Genomic DNA, 13,061 nt, shown 5'->3' on the forward strand with positions numbered 1-13,061 from the left:
TGGGCTACTTAACTGGTCGATACACACTATTGTAGTTGGAGCGCCGACTGGTGGTCATTAGGAGGGGCGTGCCAAATAAACGTCTGAAACAAAAGTTTAAGATTTTTAGCTGTTAAACTGTTTAACTTTGATTTCTCCTAGATTTGTTTTAGCTCTAAACTTGTTTTTACCTTGATGTCTACAATTTTTTGTCTTGATGAACACCATTTATGTATGAGAAGTCTTAGCATATAACTTTTACATTGTACATGGCTGAGATTTAAACGTTTTATCAACGCATTAACTTAATATTGAGTTTGAAATATGTATCAAATATCACCATGAAGTATCACGATGGAACTGTCCCGTTTTAAAAATGTGTCCACCGTGGACTTCGTTTCCGAGGCACGGACGGGGATCGAGCCCGCGATCTTCGGTTTACGAGACCGACGCCTTACCACTTGGCCACCGCGCCTGGTAGTAGTGCGAAGGAAAAATATGAGTTTTCAAACCTTTTTCCTGCCAATTGACTGAATCCGTTTGGAAAATGTTATGGATGATACAAATATATTTATTGATAGTAGCACGTTTTTATGACGAGCAATCTCAAACATACATCTTCAAACCAAGACCGTGTCATCTTCCAGTTGACCACTTAGCTAAGCTTAGCTAAAACTGACGTTGGTAGCTAGCTACTGGAAGTTAGCTACACGGGTCGTTTTCAAAATGTGACTTTAGCCGCTAGAAAGCAAAATAGGATGATGATGATGATGATGATGCCCGATACGTATTGTGTTTATTATCAGCAGTGATCGATTGTAAATGACGCTATTTTAGGACACGCCCTGTCCACGTGTTCCTGAATGTAGCACTGCACCCGGATGTTCCATGTGACTAAGCTAAGGATCATGTTGCTAGCCGTGTTTGGTATCTCGACCATCAAACGTTATATGTTGACGATGATGTGATTTATAGCTAGATAGATAACTTGGATGCAGATTGCAAGCGTGGCTCATTTTAAACTGTGCGCGTGGGTCATTTTGGTAAGTCCTAGGCATGTTCCTAGCTCAGCAAAGATGTAGCTGGCTAGCTAACCATATGAGATCAATACAGTACATCCAGTTCTGTACCGGTGTCATTGTCAAAAGTGGTCACCGAAGGTTGCAAATTCATGGAATTTTGTTCGAATACATATGGTCCTAATACTATTATCTGTCTGATATGTGCAACGCACTGTAACAAGTTGCAATGTTGTTAGCTAGCTACAATACCATTACAATGTTGTTAGCTAGCTACAATACCATTACCATGTTGTTAGCTAGCTACAATACCATTACCATGTTGTTAGCTAGCTACAATAACGTTACAATGTTGTTAGCTAGCTACAATACCATTACCATGTTGTTAGCTAGCTACAATACCATTACAATGTTGTTAGCTAGCTACAATACCATTACAATGTTGTTAGCTAGCTACAATAACATTACAATGTTGTTAGCTAGCTACAATACCATTACCATGTTGTTAGCTAGCTACAATACCATTACAATGTTGTTAGCTAGCTACAATACCATTACCATGTTGTTAGCTAGCTACAATACCAGTACAATGTTGTTAGCTAGCTACAATAACGTTACAATGTTGTTAGCTAGCTACAATACCATTACAATGTTGTTAGCTAGCTACAATAACGTTACAATGTTGTTAGCTAGCTACAATAACGTTACAATGTTGTTAGCTAGCTACAATAACGTTACAATGTTGTTAGCCTGAGCTTTGAAACGAAGCTAAGTTCCACATGTGTTCCGTGGAACACACAGTATTATTCAGGTTCCCTGAATCAGGGCAGTGAAATGTGTTCTATAAGATCATACGTGTGCGTGTTTCACTTTTTTGACCATGCGAGTTCTCATTTAGATACAACAGAGTAGCCTACCTATGTTACTTACCGTAGCTGAATTTCATATTCCATTCTATATTCATAATATTGCATTTATATATAACCTGGTAAAACTACATTCCCAACCGTTCCTTTGCAGGTGAGGAAGCCTTGAAATCAGCACTACTGCAGGAGGAACCCGGGAGAGGCTGGAGAGACCCTGAACTGACACCCCAGCCCTGTCCCAAGCCTATAAATCAGCACTACTGCAGGAGGAACCAGGGAGAGGCTGGAGAGACCCTGAACTGACACGCCAGCCCTGTCCCAAGCCATCGTTGATCTTCCACGCCTCCATGTCCCAGGTGTAGGTTAAACCCTGAAGTCCCACCCCTGTGACATCCCTGGGTCCCCTCCCCAGCATCCGCCCCTCTGACGACCTACCATGCCCCTGATCGTGGATGCTGTGTGGGCCGTGTGGAGCATCGGGGCCGGGGTCTATGACTACTTCCACACCAGTGCCATGGAGGAACGCATCGGCAACCTGGAGAGCGTCCTCACCATCCACCAGTGTGTCATAGCAGCTCTGTCCGCAGGCCTCGTCCTCCTCATGACCTACATACTGTGGAGAAAACACTGAAGCCATGGTTGTATTCAGTCAGTGAGATGGCACCGGGGGCAGGAGTTTCCCCCTAGGTACAGATCTTGGATCATTTCCCCCTCCCTCAATCCTATCTGTAACCAGTAGTGGGGGAAAATACTAAACTGACCCAAGATCAGCATCTAGGGGCAACTTCACCCTACTCTAGCGGAGATGAGACGGTCCTAGATACTCCAGACCTAAGGACTGCATTACGGATAGCATCGGCTACTCACCAGACTAACAGCCAGTCCCAAATCACTCCCTAACACTCCCCCATTGTCTTATGTCATATCATGCGATGACTGTCAGTTTAGGCGCGGGGCATCGTGTAGGAGTGACGCCACCTAGCATAAGATAAGGACCTTGGCACTAACCCTTGGGTGTTGGCAGATCTGAAGGGTCTTGATAGGTATAAGCAGTGTAACGCTGGATCATCACATTACTACTGGAGCTCAACAGACAGTCCTCAACCCCTCCCTAGTCCTTCCCCTCGGCCCTGACCCTCAAATGAACGGTCTGGATAGGTATGACAACCGGGTAGGTATAGGATTCTGTTTCATCAAAGCGCTACTATTGGAAGACGAGCTCAAGAGACTACGAGGAGTTGCTTGTGGAAGCTTCCTGGTGGAAAGTAGCACAGTGCAAAGGCTCTATCAGAGCTTGTTGGAATAGAGTCATCCCTCCATGTCTCGTTCATTACTCTGCTGTTACTTGGAACGGGATTGAGAGGAAGTCTGGGAGCTGAGGGAAGCTGGAGAGGGGTTCTTCAATCTGAGAGCTCGAGTGCCGTGTTGTCTGTAGCCTGGTCCCCAGATCTGTTTGTGCTATTGTGTCAACTCCTTGCCATGCCAAACATGGAATTGACATGATAGCACCAACAGATCTGGGACCAGTCTATCATGACTGGCTGTGATCAGAAAACACTGTATTTTGCTACAGTGTGGATACTGACGTCTAGCCTGGTCCCTGATCTGTTTGTGCTGTCTTGCCAACAATGACCATAAGGACCGTAGGCGTGGGCAAGACCATACAAACAGATCTAGGACCAGGCTAACTCAGGCCATCATCCATTGAATGTGATTGATTCATTTTGGTCCTGTTATATTGCCGAAAGGGATTTGTGAAACATGGCTTCTGTCCATGTCACTGTAGAATAAGCCAACATAATGATGACACTGTTGGGACTAAACATTATAAACCACTTTTCTTAAAAAGGTGTTTATCTTTCTCTTACATGGACGATTTCAGACCGTTTAAGCCTAGTCCTTAGAATAAAAAGCCTGGTCAATGGAGAATCTCCGTTTAAGTTATTATTATTATTATTATTATTATTATTAGCCCAGGACTAGACTTCAACTGTCTGAAATCTTCCATGTAAGAGAGAGATAAACACATTTTTTTTTTTAAAGTTACTGTCGAGGTTAAACATTGTTACACGTTTCCATGACGATGACACCTTTTAACGGTTTTCTCTGTATTTGTAGGTCATAACATCTCCTTTTTAAAATCACGCTTTTATCATTGTTGGATCTGTTCCCTGTCTACCTGGTTCACTATTATCATGTCTGTCGGCCATTGTTGTCGACTGAAGTGCTACTGTGCGTATTTTGCTGAATCACTACCTGGTTGTTGGTTTCTATGTGAGCAAACGGTATTCATGTCAGGTTAATAAATAATGTGATTAACTCTGCACTCTTCTTTCCTCCTTAATGTATGTGAAGTATTCGTTTACAAACTATTGTAATCATGTACAAACTATGATTTGTAATTCCTTTGAAAGTTGGGTGCCATGCCAGTGGTCACAGCTGGTTGTCATGACGTCACTGAGATACTGACCTGTAGGTTTTCACACCAACCCTGTTCCTGGAGAACTACTGTCCTGTAGGTTGTAACTCCAACCCTGTTCCTGGAGAACTACTGTCCTGTAGGTTGTAACTCCAACCCTGTTCCTGGAGAACTATGGTCCTGTAGGTTGTAACTCCAACCCTGTTCCTGGAGAACTACTGGCCTGTAGGTTGTAACTCCAACCCTGTTCCTGGAGAACTACTCCAACCCGGTTCCTGGAGAACTACTGTCCTGTAGGTTGTAACTCCAACCTTGTTCCTGGAGAACTACTGTCCTGTAGGTTGTAACTCCAACCTTGTTCCTGGAGAACTACTGTCCTGTAGGTTGTAACTCCAACCTTGTTCCTGGAGAACTACTGTCCTGTAGGTTTTAACTACAACCTTGTTCCTGGAGAACTACTGTCCTGTAGGTTGTAACTCCAACCCTGTTCCTGGAGAACTACTGTCCTGTAGGTTGTAACTCCAACCCTGTTCCTGGAGAACTATGGTCCTGTAGGTTTTAACTCCAACCTTGTTCCTGGAGAACTACTGTCCTGTAGGTTTTAACTACAACCTTGTTCCTGGAGAACTACTGTCCTGTAGGTTGTAACTCCAACCCTGTTCCTGGAGAACTACTGTCCTGTAGGTTGTAACTCCAACCTTGTTCCTGGAGAACTACTGTCCTGTAGGTTTTAACTCCAACCTTGTTCCTGGAGAACTACTGTCCTGTAGGTTTTAACTACAACCTTGTTCCTGGAGAACTACTGGCCTGTAGGTTGTAACTCCAACCCTGTTCCTGGAGAACTACTGGCCTGTAGGTTGTAACTCCAACCTTGTTCCTGGAGAACTACTGTCCTGTAGGTTGTAACTCCAACCCTGTTCCTGGAGAACTACTGTCCTGTAGGTTGTAACTCCAACCTTGTTCCTGGAGAACTACTGTCCTGTAGGTTTTAACTCCAACCTTGTTCCTGGAGAACTACTGTCCTGTAGGTTTTAACTACAACCTTGTTCCTGGAGAACTACTGGCCTGTAGGTTGTAACTCCAACCCTGTTCCTGGAGAACTACTGGCCTGTAGGTTGTAACTCCAACCCTGTTCCTGGAGAACTACTGGCCTGTAGGTTGTAACTCCAACCCTAATGTAGCACACCTGATTCTAATAATTAGCTGGTTGATAAACTGAATCAGGTTTGTTGTAACTGGGGTTGGAGTGAAAACCTACAGGAGGGTAGCTCTCCATGAACAGGGTTGGAGTTAAAACCTACAGGAGGGTAGCTCTCCATGAACAGGGTTGGAGTTAAAACCTACAGGAGGGTAGCTCTCCATGAACAGGGTTGTAGTTAAAACCTACAGGACAGTAGTTCTCCAGGAACAAGGTTGGAGTTAAAACCTACAGGACCATAGTTCTCCAGGAACAGGGTTGGAGTTACAACCTACAGGACAGTAGTTCTCCAGGAACAGGGTTGGAGTTACAACCTACAGGACAGTAGTTCTCCAGGAACAAGGTTGTAGTTAAAACCTACAGGACAGTAGTTCTCCAGGAACAAGGTTGGAGTTGCATTGCTTGCTGTTTGCATTGCTTGCTGTTTGGAGTTTTAGGCTGGGTTTCTGTACAGCATCTTGAGATATCAGCTGATGTACGAATGGCTATATAAATAAATCTGATTTGATTTGATTCACGGGAACAGAGAGAAAGAATGCAGTGGGAATCACAGGAACAGAGAGAAAGAATGCAGTGGGAATCACAGGAACAGAGAGAAAGAATGCAGTGGGAATCACAGGAACAGAGAGAAAGAATGCAGTGGGAATCACAGGAACAGAGTGAAGTGGGAATCACAGGAACAGAGAGAAAGAGTGCAGTGGGAATCACAGGAACAGAGAGAGAGTGCAGTGGGAATCACAGGAACAGAGAGAAAGAGTGCAGTGGGAATCACAGGAACAGAGAGAAAGAGTGCAGTGGGAATCACAGGAACAGAGAGAAAGAGTGCAGTGGGAATCACAGGAACAGAGAGAAAGAGTGCAGTGGGAATCACAGGAACAGAGAGAAAGAGTGCAGTGGGAATCACAGGAACAGAGAGAAAGAATGCAGTGGGAATCACAGGAACAGAGAGAAAGAGTGAAGTGGGAATCACAAGAATCGTGACGTCCAAAGTGTGGTGTTCTGAACTCGGTTCAGGGTGTCATCTCCGGGATGTCGATGGAAGTTGAGGTCAGATACCTAGAAGAGAAGAGAAGAGCAGGTGGGGTTAGTTTCCTGTCACCTGACCAGAACAATGAATGGAGAAAGGGAAAAGAGTCTATTGGTTCTTATTTATTTTTTTACAAAGAACACCTCCCTACCACAGGAGGTTGGTGGCACCTTTCATTGGGGAGGACGGGCCCTGGTCAAAAGTAGCATAGACCACGGGAGGTTGGTGGCAGCTTTAATTGGGGAGGACGGGCCCTAGTCAAAAGTAGCATGGACCACAGGAGGTTGGGCCCTGGTCAAAAGTAGAATGGACCACAGGAGGTTGGTGGCAGCTTTAATTGGTGAGGACGGGCGAAGGTCAGGGCTGTGATTGTGGTGGAGATCATGATCCAGAGTTGTTGAAGTGCCCTGTAACAGGCTGAAGGAAGTTGAACCGGACGAAGGTCAGGACGGTCCATCAGATCTCCTATGGGGATGCAACCAAAAGAGTTGAGGAAGCAAGTGCCAGTGTTGAAGGTATGATACGCAGATGCAACACAGCCCGCGGGTCAAGCAAGACAACAGTGTGTTCAAAAGGTGGGTTTTATAGCATTTATTACAACTGTTATTAATTGTACAGCACAAAGTATCAAATAAATCAATGGAAGATGTGCCACACTCCCAGGCTCCTGAGCCTGAGCTTGGATTTGGCAGTTTGGTTTTAACAGAAGAACTAAGATGTTTTGGATAATTTTTGCCCCCTCAACACCGACAATGTTTCTATTTTTGTGCTCGTTTTGTTTTCATCCCGTACAGTAGGTGGCGGCAATACACTTTTTGAGTGTAGTCTGCCCCAATACATATAAAGAAAAAGAAGTAGCGCGTGTGTGCGTCACTAGTTACCACAGCCACAAGGTAAGAAGGCCCGCCTACTCGACCAATCAGATGTGGGAGTGTGATGACGTGAATGCTGGCTTACGCTTCGTGGGAAACGACCAATCAGGTGAGGGAGTGTGATGACTTGTTTGCCGACCGGCTCGCAGGGGCAGAAAAGAGACCTGTATTTCTTTTATCCAGTGATCCATCATTAAACCAACCGTTCTAAATGCAAAGTGGTAATCAGATGTCTTATTCAAGCTCAGGATGTTTGCCTTAAGCTGCATCGTTTTTAAAATGGCACGTAAGACCAACAAATTGATATATCTTTAATTTTAGATCTTTATTTTCAAAATCCGCGAGTAAAACGTTTACAGTTTCACAGAAATGTTCACACACATTTCAATTTTGGAAATTGTCTGATTTAAGATGAAAATGTCTACCCTGTTACTTTATTTAAATCCATCTTTTTGGTATTTTGTACCAGTTTCCAAAGGCATGGTCTTCAAGCTATGGAATATGGTCAAAACATTTTCATTCAAATAATCATTACATACTCTTGCAATAAGTGTCATCGAATCTTTAGTGACCCATCTTCTTCCATCTTATTGAGGAACATTCCACTGTTAGTACTTCAACATTATTCTAATTAAATGTTATATGAAGTGTATGGTGTAAAGGACAGTGATCCGTCTATAAACTTACTTCCTTCTTGTCTCTTTCAGCAGCATACAGTGCATTGCGAAAGTATTCGGCCCCCTTGAACTTTGCGACCTTTTGCCACATTTCAGGCTTCAAACATAAAGATATAAAACTGTATTTTTTTGTGAAGAATCAACAACAAGTGGGACACAATCATGAAATGGAACGACATTTATTGGATATTTCAAACTTTTTTAACAAATCAAAAACTGAAAAATTGGGCGTGCAAAATTATTCAGCCCCTTTACTTTCAGTGCAGCAAACTCTCTCCAGAAGTTCAGTGAGGATCTCTGAATGATCCAATGTTGACCTAAATGACTAATGATGATAAATACAATCCACCTGTGTGTAATCAAGTCTCCGTATAAATGCACCTGCACTGTGATAGTCTCAGAGGTCCGTTAAAAGCGCAGAGAGCATCATGAAGAACAAGGCACACACCAGGCAGGTCCGAGATACTGTTGTGAAGAAGTTTAAAGCCGGATTTGGATACAAAAAGATTTCCCAAGCTTTAAACATCCCAAGGAGCACTGTGCAAGCGATAATATTGAAATGGAAGGAGTATCAGACCACTGCAAATCTACCAAGACCTGGCCGTCCCTCTAAACTTTCAGCTCATACAAGGAGAAGACTGATCAGAGATGCAGCCAAGAGGCCCATGATCACTCTGGATGAACTGCAGAGATCTACAGCTGAGCTGTCCATAGGACAACAATCAGTCGTATATTGCACAAATCTGGCCTTTATGGAAGAGTGGCAAGAAGAAAGCCATTTCTTAAAGATATCCATAAAAAGTGTTGTTTAAAGTTTGCCACAAGCCACCTGGGAGACACACCAAACATGTGGAAGAAGGTGCTCTGGTCAGATGAAACCAAAATTGAACTTTTTGGCAACAATGCAAAACGTTATGTTTGGCGTAAAAGCAACACAGCTGAACACACCATCCCCACTGTCAAACATGGTGGTGGCAGCATCATGGTTTGGGCCTGCTTTTCTTCAGCAGGGACAGGGAAGATGGTTAAAATTGATGGGAAGATGGATGGAGCCAAATACAGGACCATTCTGGAAGAAAACCTGATGGATGGAGTCTGCAAAAGACCTGAGACTGGGACGGAGATTTGTCTTCCAACAAGACAATGATCCAAAACATAAAGCAAAATCTACAATGGAATGGTTCAAAAATAAACATATCCAGGTGTTAGAATGGCCAAGTCAAAGTTCAGACCTGAATCCAATCGAGAATCTGTGGAAAGAACTGAAAACTGCTGTTCACAAATGCTCTCCATCCAACCTCACTGAGCTCGAGCTGTTTTGCAAGGAGGAATGGGAAAAAATGTCAGTCTCTCAATGTGCAAAACTGATAGAGACATACCCCAAGCGACTTACAGCTGTAATCGCAGCAAAAGGTGGCGCTACAAAGTATTAACTTAAGGGGGCTGAATAATTTTGCACGCCCAATTTTTCAGTTTTTGATTTGTTAAAAAAGTTTGAAATATCCAATAAATGTCGTTCCACTTCATGATTGTGTCCCACTTGTTGTTGATTCTTCACAAAAAAATACAGTTTTATATCTTTATGTTTGAAGCCTGAAATGTGGCAAAAGGTCGCAAAGTTCAAGGGGGCCGAATACTTTCGCAAGGCACTGTACTTATCAAATCAAATGTATTTATATAGCCCTTCGTACATCAGCTGATATCTCAAAGTGCTGTACAGAAACCCAGCCTAACAGCAAGCAAGAGGGGGGTGGCCAGTACTTCTCTTTGGCTAGTCCTTCCTCTGGTGTCATTCATACAGAGCCTTCAGAAAGTATTTACACCCCTTGACTTTGTCCTAGTTGTCTTGTGTCACAGCCTGAATTTAGATGTTTTTTTGGTCACTGGCCTACACACAAAACCCCATAATGTCAAAGTGGAATGATGTTTTTAGAAATGTATTAAAAATTAAAATCTGAAATGTTTTGAGTCAATAAGTATTCTACCTTTTTATGGCAAGCCTAATTAAGTTCAGGAGTAAAAATGTGACCGACCGCCCCGATTCGGTCTTACGTAGCAACATTTCAAATGTTGTTTTTAAACACTAGATAAAAGTAGAGCTACACTGCAGTTGAGGAACAATGGGAAAGTAATTATGTTTTGAAAGTTGATAAACTTGTAACCCCACTTTTTGAGAAAATGGCCCTTGAATGTTTTGGTAGACCTACTGAAGAGCCCTTCTTTGTCTACACCCATTCAGCATTGTTCACACGCTCTTAAGCCTTAGACCACACCCATTCAGCATTGTTCACATGCTCTTAAGCCTTAGACCACACCCATTCAGCATTGTTCACACCCTCTTAAGCCTTAGACCACACCCATTCAGCATTGCTCACATGCTCTTAAGCCTTAGACCACACCCATTCAGCATTGTTCACATGCTCTTAAGCCTTAGACCACACCCATTCAGCATTGTTCACACCCTCTTAAGCCTTAGACCACACCCATTCAGCATTGCTCACACCCTCTTAAGCCTTAGACCACACCCATTCAGCATTGCTCACATGCTCTTAAGCCTTAGACCACACCCATTCAGCATTGCTCACACCCTCTTAAGCTTTAGACCACACCCATTTAGCATTGTTCACACCCTCTTAAGCCTTAGACCACACCCATTCAGCATTGTTCACACGCTCTTAAGCCTTAGACCACACCCATTCAGCATTGTTCACACCCTCTTAAGCCTTAGACCACACCCATTCAGCATTGTTCACACCCTCTTAAGCCTTAGACCACACCCATTCAGCATTGTTCACACCCTCTTAAGCCTTAGACCACACCCATTCAGCATTGTTCACACGCTCTTAAGCCTTAGACCACACCCATTCAGCATTGTTCACACCCTCTTAAGCCTTAGACCACACCCATTCAGCATTGTTCACACCCTCTTAAGCCTTAGCCCCACCCGTCTCTTTAAGGATTCACACGTGAGGTCATGTGCTAAACAGAGTTAGAAATGTAGTTAACAACCAAAGATTTCAAGACTAAAAGTTGTGAAAGTAGTAGCCTACAATAAGGAAAAACTCCAAGTAAAAAATACACTATCTAGTCCTTGACCTTTATCGTAGTCTGACTTTGGTGTGGTCCCGTGTGGCTCAGTTAGTGGTGCTTACAACACCAGAGTTGTGGGTTCGATTCCCACAGGAGACCAGTATGAAAAATGTATGAAGTCGCTCTGGATAAGAGTGTCTGCTTAAATTACTAAAATGTAATGTTGTTCTTCACATTACTGTCTCTGATAAACACACACTATATGAATTTAAAGTGTATTTGTCACAGGATACAGAAATACATGGTTATTTACATAGTAACAATAGAACGTGTCCAGACTCAAAGATTTTATAATTATTAGATTACGCTTACTCAGAAACTAGTCTAAATTGATGGATCATGTACACGAAATGCCATATAATCACCACCCAATTCACACTGGAGTTTCTTACCATAGAAGACAGTGAATTTTCCAGAGTGGCCGAGTTGTGACTTAAATCTGCTTGAAAATCTATGGCAAGACTTCTGAAAAGAATAGATTAGAAAACAATAAATAGGCAAATATTGTACGATCCAGGTGTGCAAAGTTCTTAGAGACTTACCCAGAAAGATGCACAGCTGTAATTGCTGCCAAAGGTGATTCTAACATGTATTGACTCTGGGATGTGAATACTTAGAGTAAATTAGATATTTCTGTATTTCTTTTTCAAAAAATTTGCTAAAAATTTCTAAAAACATGTTTTAACTTTTTCATTATGGGGTGTGTTGTAAATAGGTGAGAAATTGTTTTTATCCAGTTTGAATTCAGGCTGTAACACAACAAAAATGTGGACTAAGTCAAGGGGTCTGAATACTTTCTAAAGGTACTGTATGTCTTTTTGCCCACAACTTGAAATGGGAGGCTATAAAAAAAAAAATTAAGAGAGTTGCACGCTCTACAGTTGAAGTCAGAAGTTTACATACACCTTAGCCAAATACATTTAAACTCTGTTTTTCACCATTCCTGACGTTTAATCCTAGTAAAAATTCCCTGTCTGAGGTCAGTTAGGATACCCACTTTATTTTAAGAATGTGAAATGTCAGAATAATAGTAGAGAGAAGGATTTATTACAGCTTTTTTTTCTTTCATCACATTTCCCAGTTGGGTCAGAAGTTTACATACACGCAATTAGTATTTGGTAGCATTGCCTATAAATTGTTTCACTTTGGTCAAAGGTTTTGGGTAGCCTTGTTGGGTGAATTTTGGCCCATTCCTCCTGACAGAACTGGTGTAACTGAGTCAGGTTTTTAGGCCTCCTTGCTTTCACACGCTTTTTCAGTTCTGCCCACAAATTTTCTATGGGATTGAGGTCAGGGCTTTGTTATATCTCATGATGCCATCTATTTTGTGAAGTGCACCAGTCCCTCCTTCAGCAAAGCACCGCCACAACATGATGCTACCACCACTGCGCTTCACGGTTGGGATGGTGTTCTTCGACTTGCAAGCTTTTTCCTCCAAACATAATGATGGCCTAACAGTTATATTTTTGTTTCATCATTTTGTTTCAGTTGCAAACCGTAGTCTGGCTTTTTTATGGCGGTTTTGGAGCAGCCTTTCAGGTTATGTCGATATAGGACTAATTTTACTGTGGATAGATACTTTTGTTCCGGTTTCCTCCAGCATCTTCACAAGGTCCTTTACTGTTGTTCTGGGATTGATTTGCACTTTTCTCACCAAAGTGCGTTCATCTCTAGGAGACAGAACGCGTCTCCTTCCTGAGCGGTATGACGGCTGCGTGGTCCCATGGTGTTTAAACTTACGTACTATTGTTTGTACAGGTGAACGTGGTACCTTCAGGCGTTTGGAAATTGCTCTTTTTTTCGGAGGTCAAATGCTGCTTTTCATTGCTGACCAGCAGATGTCATTAATGTGCATATTGTTAAAAGATTTGCATAATTAATATTTTTTTCAGCATGATTTGGTGAAAGCCCCAA

The 13,061-nt window shown here is 42.6% G+C and overlaps 1 long non-coding RNA gene and 1 other non-coding gene across 2 annotated transcripts; one reads left to right on the plus strand and one right to left on the minus strand.

The window, feature by feature from the left end:
- Positions 1–382: 382 nt before the first annotated feature.
- trnat-cgu (transfer RNA threonine (anticodon CGU)) lies at positions 383–454 on the minus strand. Its single transcript has one exon. It is a non-coding gene; the product is annotated as a tRNA-Thr (tRNA).
- A 396-nt stretch (positions 455–850) lies between these two features.
- On the plus strand, positions 851–4,188 carry LOC139365256 (uncharacterized). The gene is made up of 2 exons (XR_011626557.1): positions 851–1,022; positions 2,019–4,188. It is a non-coding gene; the product is annotated as an uncharacterized lncRNA (long non-coding RNA).
- The last annotated feature ends 8,873 nt before the right edge of the window (positions 4,189–13,061 follow it).

This window comes from Oncorhynchus clarkii, chromosome 13 (genome assembly GCF_045791955.1).
Source record: "Oncorhynchus clarkii lewisi isolate Uvic-CL-2024 chromosome 13, UVic_Ocla_1.0, whole genome shotgun sequence".
In the NCBI taxonomy this organism is placed as follows: domain Eukaryota; kingdom Metazoa; phylum Chordata; class Actinopteri; order Salmoniformes; family Salmonidae; genus Oncorhynchus; species Oncorhynchus clarkii.